General features: G+C 32.6%; 1 long non-coding RNA gene across 1 annotated transcript in view; it reads left to right on the plus strand.

Moving 5' to 3' along the window:
• Positions 1 to 2,179: 2,179 nt before the first annotated feature.
• The window catches only part of LOC111084927, a 15,622-nt gene continuing 6,047 nt past the window's right edge, over positions 2,180 to 11,754 (plus strand). The window contains exons 1-2 of the long non-coding RNA XR_002609811.1: positions 2,180 to 2,190; positions 5,318 to 5,323. This is a non-coding gene — a long non-coding RNA (uncharacterized LOC111084927). The remainder of the gene's footprint in view (positions 2,191 to 5,317; positions 5,324 to 11,754) is intronic.

The raw sequence follows: 11,754 nt of genomic DNA on the forward strand, positions 1-11,754 counted from the left end.
CCACCGGCCTTCGGTGACGTCCACAGTCTGTGATCTTGAGTCGAATGTTTATGAAGGTTTTGCTATTATATATAAAATGATAGAATATTTATTCGATATATTTATATATGTTTTCAACTTATTATGAGGGTTGTGTACAAGTCAATTTATAACATATTTTTTTTACAAACTTTATCACATGTGTTATTAAGAATCCTCGTCGTATGGAGAAAGTTTTCGAGAAATATGATAATAAAAACGTAATTCAAAGCTAAAAATAGGACATGCAACATTAAACTAAACGATCTTTCTCAGACCACGGGTTTCCTCGTTTTGGTTTGTTTGTTTATAATTAAGCACAAAGCTACACATTGGGCTATCTGTGCTCTGCTCGCCCCAGGTATCGAAACCCGGTTTCTAGCGTTGTAAGTTCGCAGACATTCCGCTGTGCCATTTGGGGGGGGGGGGGAGTCTCGTTTTGGGGATTCCAACTTGTGCATTGATTGACTAAGATATAATGTGCTTCAGAGAACTACGATTCAAAATGTATTAACGATGACTTTTCTTAACACATAATTCCAAATCATGTTAAATACGCGTAGAAAAAAAGAAATATTAATTTCTTAAATATAGACACAATGATCGTAGTAGGTAATATTGAAGATATTCAAAGTTTCATTCGATTATCCGGATATATTATAAATGGTCTTACGAATATTTTTTAAATATAGACACAATGATCGTAGTAGGTAATATTGAAGATATTCAAAGTTTCATTCGATTATCCGGATATCTTATAAATGGTCTTACGAATATTTCTTAAATATAGACACAATGATCGTAGTAGGTAATGTTGAAGATATTCAAAGTTTCATTCGATTATCCGGATATATTATAAATGGTCTTACGAATATTTCTTAAATATAGACACAATGATCGTAGTAGGTAATATTGAAGATATTCAAAGTTTCATTCGATTATCCGGATATCTTATAAATGGTCTTACGAATCTAATTAAATTCCGCATCTCTCTAAACTCTATCCGTCCGTTTATGTTAGTTTGTTTTTAATTAAGCACAAAGCTACACAATGGGCTATCTGTACTCTGCCCACCACGGGTATCGGAACCCGGATTCTAGCGTTGTAAGTCCGCAGACATACCGCTGTGCCAATTTACATTTGGAAATTCCCCATGCAACATTAAATCATCTTTTAATTATCTACAACTGAAAAAGATCAGCATATTTTAACAGATATTTACAACAAAACGAATGAAAACCCTATCACTCTGCACCTTTAATCACATCGTTCGCTTTCCTAGTACAATGGTACAATCACTGGATGCCTACACAGAATTGACAGCATCTGCAACAATGACAGTGGTAAGAACAAAGTTAGATCAGAAATTCATGAACTACTATTCCATAACGGATATCGTGTAGCTTCGTATCTCAACTTATTTCATCGTTTGGTAAGAAGAAGAAGAAAAGATGTCTCCAGAAATAATCCAAACATGTACAGCAGACCACTGAAATGATCATATCCCATATCCGTGAAAACTTTAGAAACCAAATTTGTAAAGCTATTAAAAACATCAAACTGAATATACAACTGATGTATAAATCAGACATAACTTTTAAACATATTCTCGTCACATAAATAACTAGTTAAAATACTCAACTCATATCCAAACATTTGATATTATTGTTAACTGTGACGTCAGAAATGTTATATGTGAGCTTAAATGCAATATGCTCAGCAGAATACACCGTAGAAACTGGATGTCCTATATATGACAAAGTGAAAGAAATTTTCAGAGAAGTAAAATTAGGCACACAGTGAACGAACCTACTGCAGAACAACACATTTAATACAGTATGACACAAGGTTATATACACCCCATTTCCGTAAATGTTTAATCTAAATGTCACAGTTTCAATGACAAAAAAACAACAAAAACAAAACCTTACCCATTGCACCATTTAAGCCACAAACCAATAAAAACAAGGGTTAGCCACTTTGAATTGTCCTTTTGATATTCTGCGATACGTTAATTTTTGTTTTATTTTCACTTAAAGGTTTGCTTTGGATTCTTGGTTTTGGGTTAACCTATCAACATAATTTTTCCAGTCTGTCAATTCGTTTATTGTTCTTTCTAGCTTTAATTTCTATTTTATTTAACTTCATTATTAACATTATCATACAACAGTTGTAGTTGACCGTGTGAATAATATCCGATATTACGTTTAGAATTACTTTTCATATTGTTTAACACAAACTGGAGTTTATTACTAGACATCTCTCTTAGTTTAAATAAAATAACGACCTATATCTTCATAAAGTATCTTTATTAGCTCAATATTTCACTGCACTACCTAGTTATTAATAACCTACAGATAATCGACTGGATTAGCGAATTTGTAGGTTATCATTAGCTCCTGACGAAGCTGTAATAGTAAAATATTAATTTAATAAAGATATACTCTAGAGATTTAGTTACTTTAATAGAACCGTCTGCCCCCTCCTGGTTACTGCATTTGTTATAATGCCGGAATTCGTGTTTGAATAGCCGCGATGGGCAGAGCACAAATAGCCCATTGTGCAGCTTTGTGCTTTACAACAACTAAAACAAAATTTAACCCTCTATTTAATTCATTATGACAATAATGTGGAAAAATGTTCTCTGTGAATTTCTTATTTAAATATGTTTTTGTGAGATATATTTTGATAAGTTATAAATGGGCACGTTACCTACATTGTTCAGTTGAGTAACCAAAGAAAAAAACAATTCCACGGTTTATTTAGATTGTTACCTGGAAGTAAAGGCATTCAATTGGCTACAGAACTGAAACACGTGTATATGTATTAAACAATAAAGACAGATTTGTTATCTATAGGTTAGAATGTACACTAAAGGGTTAATAACCGTTTCTTGTTACTACTCAGATATAATGCTGTACCACGGAAAAGATGCAATTCAAAAAGTCATTAATAAACTGTTTTATATCGGAGTTTAATTCGTTTTTCAACTTATCAAAACCATTATTTCTCTCATTATATCTTATGTAAAAAGTAATTTTCATTTCTTTTAAGATCTTATTATTTTAATTATAAAGTTTTTATTTTTCAAGACGTAATGTATGATCGACTGTTAAAATTAATTGTTTTTTATGCGAGAAATTAAAAACATATTTCATATCAATTATTTCATAAGATACAATCAATTTTTCTTTTATATGTTGATGTTAACCCATTAACTGCAAATACTATAAACACGCACGGAATTTTTGCAAGCCGTACACCGTATACGGGGCCCGGCGTGGCCAGGTGGTTAGGGCGCTCGACTGGCAATCTGCGGGTTCGAATCTCCGTCACACCAAACATGCTCGCCCTTTCAGCCGTGTGAGCGTTATAATGTGACAGTCAATCCCACTATTCGTTGGTAAAAGAGTAGCCCAAGAGTTGGCGGTGGTGATGACTAGCTGCCTTCCCTTTAGTCTTACACTGCTAAATTAGGGACGGCTAGCGCAGATAGCCCTCGTGTAGCTTTGCGCGAAATTAAAAAAAACCAAACCACCGTATACGGCATACTCGCATTCGACTGCCGGAGGTGAACCGTACCCTATACGACGAATCAGCAGCCAATGGGTTAATGAAGTTTAATTGCATTTTCAAATCAAAAGAAATGAATTTGTGAGATAAAATATTTTGTGGGAAGTCTTGTATTCTTCTACGTAATTAGTTTATTAAACTTGCTTTACAAATTATGAAGAATTTCATTCCACATATTTTTACTTCATTTTAATTTAAATACAAATAACAACATATTCTGATAACGGTAATTTTAAAGCTAGGTTTTATCGGACTCTACTTCTTAGTCACTAGATCATTTATTAGCAACCATGAGAACTACATTTCCGAACAGATTCAACCGAGTTGATAAAGGACTTTATTTTCTGTTTACTAAACGATATTCCCGTCCATACGCAAACTAAAGTAGTAAAAAGTTATGGCTTAAGCTGAAATTGTTTCATATCCGTCTGGGCTTACAGAGAACTTCCGTTGATAGTCAGACAATCACCAAACAATTCATTGGCGTAAAATAAAACTCAAGTAGGGAAATGAGAATAATAAGCTGAAGTCACGCTTCTTATAATTGAATAAATCCTTAATGCTAATGCTACCTTACTTAATTAACCCCAGTAGATAAAATAAACAATTAAAGTAATAAACTCTCACATCTGGCTTGGAAATTGATGTAATTTACTTGTCAGTTTACTTGTTCAATCAAAAGAAAAGGTCGAACTCACAAAGCCAAAATTAACTGAATTGCCTGGCAACTAACAATTTTAAAATATAATACGTTAAGTAATAGGAATTTGGTTGTCTAGCAACTAACAATTTTAAAACATAATACGTTAAATAATAGGAATTTGGTTGTCTAGCAACTAACAATTTTAAAACATAATACGTTAAATAATAGGAATTTGGTTGTCTAGCAACTAACAATTTTAAAACATAATACGTTAAATAATAGGAATTTGGTTGTCTAGCAACTAACAATATTAAAATTTAATACGTTAAATAGCAAGAACTTGATTGTCTGGTAACTAACAATATTAAAACTTAATACATTTGTTAAATATTAGGAATTTGATTGTCTGATAACTAACAATATATTAAAAACTTAATACATTCGTTAAATATTAGGAATTTGATTGTCTGATAACTAACAATATTAAGACTTAATACATTCGTTAAATATTTGGAATTTGATTGTCTGGTAACTAACAATATTAAAACTTAATACATTCGTTAAATATTAGGAATTTGATTGTCTGATAACTAACAATATTAAAACTTAATACATTCGTTAAATATTAGGAATTTGATTGTCTGATAACTAACAATATTGAAACTTAATACATTCGTTAAATATTAGGAATTTGATTGTCTGATAACTAACAATATTAAAACTTAATACATTCGTTAAATATTAGGAATTTGATTTTCTGATAACTAACAATATTAAAATTTAATACGTTAAGTAGCAGGAACTTGATTGTCTGGCAACTAACAATATTAAAACTTAATACATTCATTAAATATTAGGAATTTGATTGTCTGATAACTAACAATATTGAAAGTTAATACGTCAAATAACAGAGATTTAGTTGTATGATAAGTAACAATATTAAAGCTTAATGTATCATATCGTATGTATTTAATTGTCTGGTTTAACTTTTATCAAACACGAGACAATAAAATGGGCTGTTTGTGCTCTGCTCATCGTGGGTATCGATTTTTTAGCATCAAAGCCCTCAGACTTTCCACTGAGTCACCAGTGGTCCTGGCTCGCAACTAATTTATTAATCTAATTAACAGAAATCTAGTTAAAATCTGTATGTAGAACTGGTCTGACAACTAACAAGTAAAATCAATTACGATTCCATATTTGAGCATACTTCAATCTTTCTCCGCCAGGGAGAAATTCATCAAAGTTCCCTATCCAATTATTTAAAATCAATTTATATACTAGTCATTTTAAGGTACCTTACTTTCAAGGCAATTTATTCTTTAGATAAAAAAAAATTCAAGTAAAAACAACGTTCTGTAGCCATATCTATTGCGGTAGTTGAAATACTCGCTGAAAAATATTGTTTTGTCCAGTGTCAGAGAGAGAATATATTTACATATACTGATGTCACCGTTTGGGGTATCGATTGTATGCGGACATTGGGCTATCTGCTGTCTCCACCACGGGGGAAGCGAACCCCATATTTTTCCATTGTAAGTCCGTAAACTTACCCCTGTCCAACCTGGAGGCATTTAAGTAGGAACTGGAATTTTCAACCTGAACGGCATTGTATGCGGACGTTGTATACACGACCACATCAAAAACCCTATGGGATTCAGGTTTTGTTTGTTTGTAATTAAGCACAAAGCTACACAATGGGCTATCTGTGATCTGCCCACCACGGGTATCGAAATCAGAATTCTAGCGTTGTAAGTCCGCAGACATACCGCTGTTACGACGTGGGGGGGGGGGGGGTTCAGGTAAAGACGTCTGTACGTATCAGTTACTGACCAGAAAAAGGCGGATAGTTAGAAGCAACTTTCACCACATTTGCTTTTAAACCGTACAACATAACTGACTGGCATAGCTGACAAATTGTGGTGTGTTCAGTAGGCCTCGCGTATCGAACCCCAGACCCTTCTACCTGAAGCATGACACACTAACCACTAGGCCACGCTCAGCCCAATAAAGTGTAGTTGTAACATTTAGTTTAAATTTAGCTAACACTATTTTCGGTGACAAGTTACTTAAACTTATATAACTTATAATCAAATCTTTAGCAACAATATTTAAGTTACTTTATTACAAAAATATTACTCACACAATAACAATCAATGCATGATTTTAAAGGTGCGTTATAAAGGTAAACAGAGAAAACCGGTCATCGTAATAGTATTGTTGACATCACCAAAAGTTATTCCGATCTCTCTCAATCAATAATACACGTATGTGATAATATTGAAACGTACAAACAACCGAAATTAATTAGTTTCCCTCATAAAATAGCAAAAAAAATTACCTCTTTTATTTCTGCAATATTAGCAAGTAAAACAAGATACAAAAATCACTCACAAATTTTAGAGAAACGGAAGATCGTAGAAATATTTTTATTGATTAGATCTGACTTTTGAAAAACTAGTAATTGAAAGCAATCTGCTTTAAATACAAAGCGTCTATTTCATATTAAAAGTAGAACCTCAATAAAAAGGAAAAAAGCAAAAAATGTATTCTGTTGCTACGTAGAAGTTAAGGTTTTTGAACAAAAAAAAAATCTTGAAATGTTATATTTATTAATAAAACATGACAATAGGAGAATGTTAACGACCTCTGACGAGCTACGTTCTAGATCAATTTTATAAATAAGATCTGAAAAACCAAACGATAAGTATCTGCTCCCCAAATTAAAAAACAAAAATGAGCCTGTATTGAATATTATGATTTCAAGCCATAAAATCGTATAGGATATTTTACGATACGAAGAAGTTAAATTATGTAAACTATTTATGTAACCAGTAAACTGAAACACGCCGATTGGGAAATATGTATATTGTGTCTGTTATTTTTCATGAAGGGTTTCGTTGTAAAGATTGCGACTGCGTCACGCATGCGTGCTATAAGGATAGCCAGCTGTACAGATTGGTCTACTCTATAACATGTTCCAGTACATTTCCAGTTCTACTAGGGTCCTCTTCGACAAGGAATGAGACGGAACGCTTTGTTCATCTTTGTTGTCCACATGCGTCGTTATATCAAAGTGAAAAAATATAGCTAAGCCTGGCAAAGAATGTATAAACACATACTTTGGCATGATGTACTTCTAAAAAAAAATAACAATAACAATACGTTCTCTTTATTTTCTCTGAATTTTTCTAGTCTCCATTAATAGTTATATATTTCGACCAACAATTTCCAATTTAAAGCACCTTATACATCGTTTAACGTTATATTATTGTTGTTTTTCTAAAACGATGTCTTGGAACATAAAGATTGATAAGTAATATGTAATTATGCTGAGTTAAATGCAATCAAGCACACGTGCAACTACAAAGAAATAGTATATAATATCTGTGTGACACAGTTGTATATACTGCCTGACCATCCGCCGGTGGGACAGTGGTAAGTCTAGGGATTTATAACTCTAAAATCCGTGGTTTGATTCCCCGCGGTGAACACAGGAGATGGACCAATGTGGTTTTGCTCTAAAAAAACAAACAAAATTTTATAATTCCATGTTTTCGGTTCGAAACTGGAGCTTCCGCTAAGTGAATCTTTTTTAGCCGCGGCACAGTGGCTCATTGAACGGCTCTGAATTTTGCAAATACAAACCTTTAGCTCATAACTCCGTCATCTCTTGACCGATATGAGATTTAATTACAGTTTTGGACTCGGGAGTTCAAACCCTTTCGATTGATGTATTAGACCATGCCCAAGGTATCATAGAATAATTTATTCAAATCCTGCCTAAAAGAATTTCATTTGAGGGTAGGCTTGTAGAGATCCTGATGAGCAATAAAATTAAATCGGGTATACGCGCAACCCACGCTTGGTATTACTGGCGCACAAAAATATAGTTAATAAAAAGTGAGGGAAAAAGGTGTAATAGATTAATTCACTCTTATCCTGCCTAAAAGAATTTCAAGTGCCGCGGCTATTGAGGATTCCCTCTTGTTTTTTAAAGGAGCTCATTCAGAGAGCTGGTTATACAATAATTTTCCTCACTTTATAACATTGGTTTACCTATACTTTTCTTTATAATTTTCTCTGAAAATGAATTTTATTTGGGTCAATGATATGATAGCAATGTCTTCTACATTTCTAGCTGACAATGAAGTTCGTACATTTATTTAATTTTATATTAGAGAATATATCAGATTATACGAATAAATCCGTATGGCAATATAAAAGCAACATTGCGTAATGGCTTATCTGCACTGTGATCATAATAAGAATTAAATCCCGAGTTCGAGCGCAATAAACCATCAGGGGAGAAGACTTTAGCTCTTAATCCGTTGTTTTATCCGTTTAAAATGACATTAAACTAGGAACACTAATAATTGAAAGAACTAAATTCACATTTTTTTCAAAATGAAAACACACTGGAAGATAAAAAAAATATATTCTTCTACAGTAGGTATCTGTGACTTGTTGTCGATAAATTCAAAAATAAATGAACAGCACGCACTCCGCTTGTTTTAAAATAATATATTCAAAAGTTAAACGTTGTACAAATTTTTTTACACTATGTATATCATAGTTGTATCTTAAACACTATACAGTTCTCTTCGTCTCGTCAAAAGTCCACTTAGGCCAATTCAACTGTTTTAGAATTCATTTGACAAGCTGTACTATTTTTCTCTACTTTTATCTTAAGCACTATCAGAGTATAATTCATTTATTCGTTTCTTCTCTTTCGTTTCTTTTATCTTTTTATAACAAAAGTATCAGTGTATAATTCACTTACGCTGCCTAGTTGAGTTATCGCAGTTGTATCCTGAACTTCCGATATTCATCTTCTTTTTCGTAGTTAGTAAGCCTACTTTCAAATAATCGTCTACTTTTTGTCAGAGTATACACAGGCAGGTTCAATTGGTTTAGTACAACCTTTGACTAGACAAATTGTTCTCCTAAAATACATTCCTACGACGGTTAACTTTACGTTTTTTAACCTTTCTCTGACCTTAACTCTCTTTCACTCGGCTTTACTTTTGGCTCTCTTCCCGTTTTCTAGTCTCTGGTCTGCTTTGTCTGTCTGCTGTTCCCGCTCGATTCACACTATTTATATATTTTTCACTTAATCGTCTGCTCCCCTTCCAGAAATCTGTATATGCTCGACATCCACGACGTTCCATAGCCTCAACATCAATGAATTATAAACACAACTTCCAACAATCGTCTGCTTTTAACTCTCATATTATGAAAAAAACTAAACAATCATGAAATCTTCACTCACGAAATAAAAAAAATAATAATACCTATACTAAACAGTCTTTTATATCAGGACATTTGGTCAGTAATTGTTAGATGTCCCCTTCCAGTGAGTGCTAAGTCATACAGCATTTCTATACTTGTTAAATATTAAGATATCTTTATTATCCAATGTATACTACATATTTCTCTGAACAACACGAACCCAAGTGTATACACCCAAACACGCGTAGCAAACTACATGATTCTTTAAAGTAAGGCTTCATGACGATGTGTGTCTGACTACATGCACGCTAACTCTTTTGCATCCAGTTTAAAAATGATTAAAATATTTAATCACTTATACTAAACCTATACATCTTTTCGACGACCTTATTTTCATTATGAACGCGCATGCGCCTTAGACACGCACGTAATATTTGTGAACATGGCGGAAAGCACTCATGTAACCTATTCATTCATGTTTCAATTTTTCCGCTTATGAGAAATGAGGTCTTTGACTTCTGTGATCATGACTATTGATCCCTATTGATACAAATTTATCTTTAACTTTTGCAGTCGTAACATTATACAGGTATTTTTATAAAAATGTGACGTCATTTATAAATGTGTGATGAAAGCAGTAGTATAAACATTTCACAGACTTTGATAAACCCGCTCTTATGTATTTCAGCGATGATAATCGCTGTACTTTGTACCCACAAATTTCGATGTGTGTGTATTAACAACAGTTTCTGATTTTATATAAAAAAAGGTTTGTCAAAAGTTTACAAACATTGTGAGATTAACATGAAAAAATCGCTTTATTTACCTGCCAATAATATTTTTACCAAGTTTACCTTATTGTCTACGAGAATCTTTGATGTTATAATTTCCGCCCTCGTTGTTTGATCTAACTGTCTACAAGAATCTTTGGTGTTATGATTTCAGCTCTCGTTGCTTTATCTAACTGTCTACAAAAATCTTTGGTGTTACGATTTCATCTCTCGTTACTATCTACAAGAATCTTTGGTGTTATGATTTCAGCTCTCGTTGTTTGATCTTTACTGTCTACAAAAACCGTTGGTGTTATGATTTCAGCTCCCGTTACCTTACTGTCTTCAAGAATCTTTGGTGTTATTGATTTCAGCTCTCGTTACTTTACTGTCTACAAGAATCTTTGGTGTTATGATTTCAGCTCTCGTGACCTTACTGTCTACAAGAATCTTTGGTGTTATGATTTCAGCTCTCGTTACCTTACTGTCTTTAAGAATCTTTGGTGTTATGATTTCAGCTCTCGTTACCTTACTGTCTTCAAGAATCTTTGGTGTTATGATTTCAGCTCTCGTTGTTTGGATTAATAACCTTCATCAACCATCATATTAGATTGTGGTTCTATATAGAAAAATTTCGTCAATAAAATCATTAATTTTCTTTTATTTAATTTGTCTTTTAGATACAACTTTATCATTTTCGTTTACTTTCTGTTTCGTTAATTATAGTTGCTTATATTGATCCAATATTTTGATTAACGCCTGACGCAACGTCATTTATTCAGGTTAGCATGCACTCTGAACTATTAAAACTCAATATACATAATTATATAAGTAGAGAACTCTCTCTTCCTGTTTTCCAGTGCCGCAGTAAAGAACAATAATTATACAAATGATGTAAGCAAACTCATAGTCACACGAAGAGATAACAAAACTTTTTATCTAATTAAGAAGAGGAATAATTCCAGTTTGCTGGTTTGGCGCAAAGCTATACAATGGAGATCGAATCTAGAATGTTATCCTTCCAGTCCTGTTGGATTTCTGTGCAGAAAATTATTAGAAAAGCTTATTGCAATATATTCAACATTATGTTTATAAGTTATTCTACTTTCTCGTGTTTCACAGAGTACGTATGAGCATTGAGGCCTTATTCCTCTCTTTCATAGTCTCTGTATATAATCTTTTAATAAAATTATCAATCCTCGTTGTTCTTGGAAATGTTAGTTAAACATTTCTAATTTGCTAAATCGAGTACACGGCACCTAAAGGAAATATTCGTAAGAGAATTTACATTTCTATATTTATAGAAGTATATTATGTATCCGATTATTACAATTTATAAAGTGAACCTAATTGAAAACGAAATATCATTAAATATTCTAGTATTTTAATGTGCGTAAATTAAACCTTAATGCACAAAACATAAATGTTCATCAAATTTTGTTTTAAAAGTATGTACGTATATATATATATATATATATATATATAGTAAGTACTTACTACAATAAACTTAACTTAAAA

The sequence above is a fragment of the Limulus polyphemus genome, unplaced genomic scaffold (assembly GCF_000517525.1).
Source record: "Limulus polyphemus unplaced genomic scaffold, Limulus_polyphemus-2.1.2 Scaffold173, whole genome shotgun sequence".
Lineage (NCBI taxonomy): Eukaryota > Metazoa > Arthropoda > Merostomata > Xiphosura > Limulidae > Limulus > Limulus polyphemus.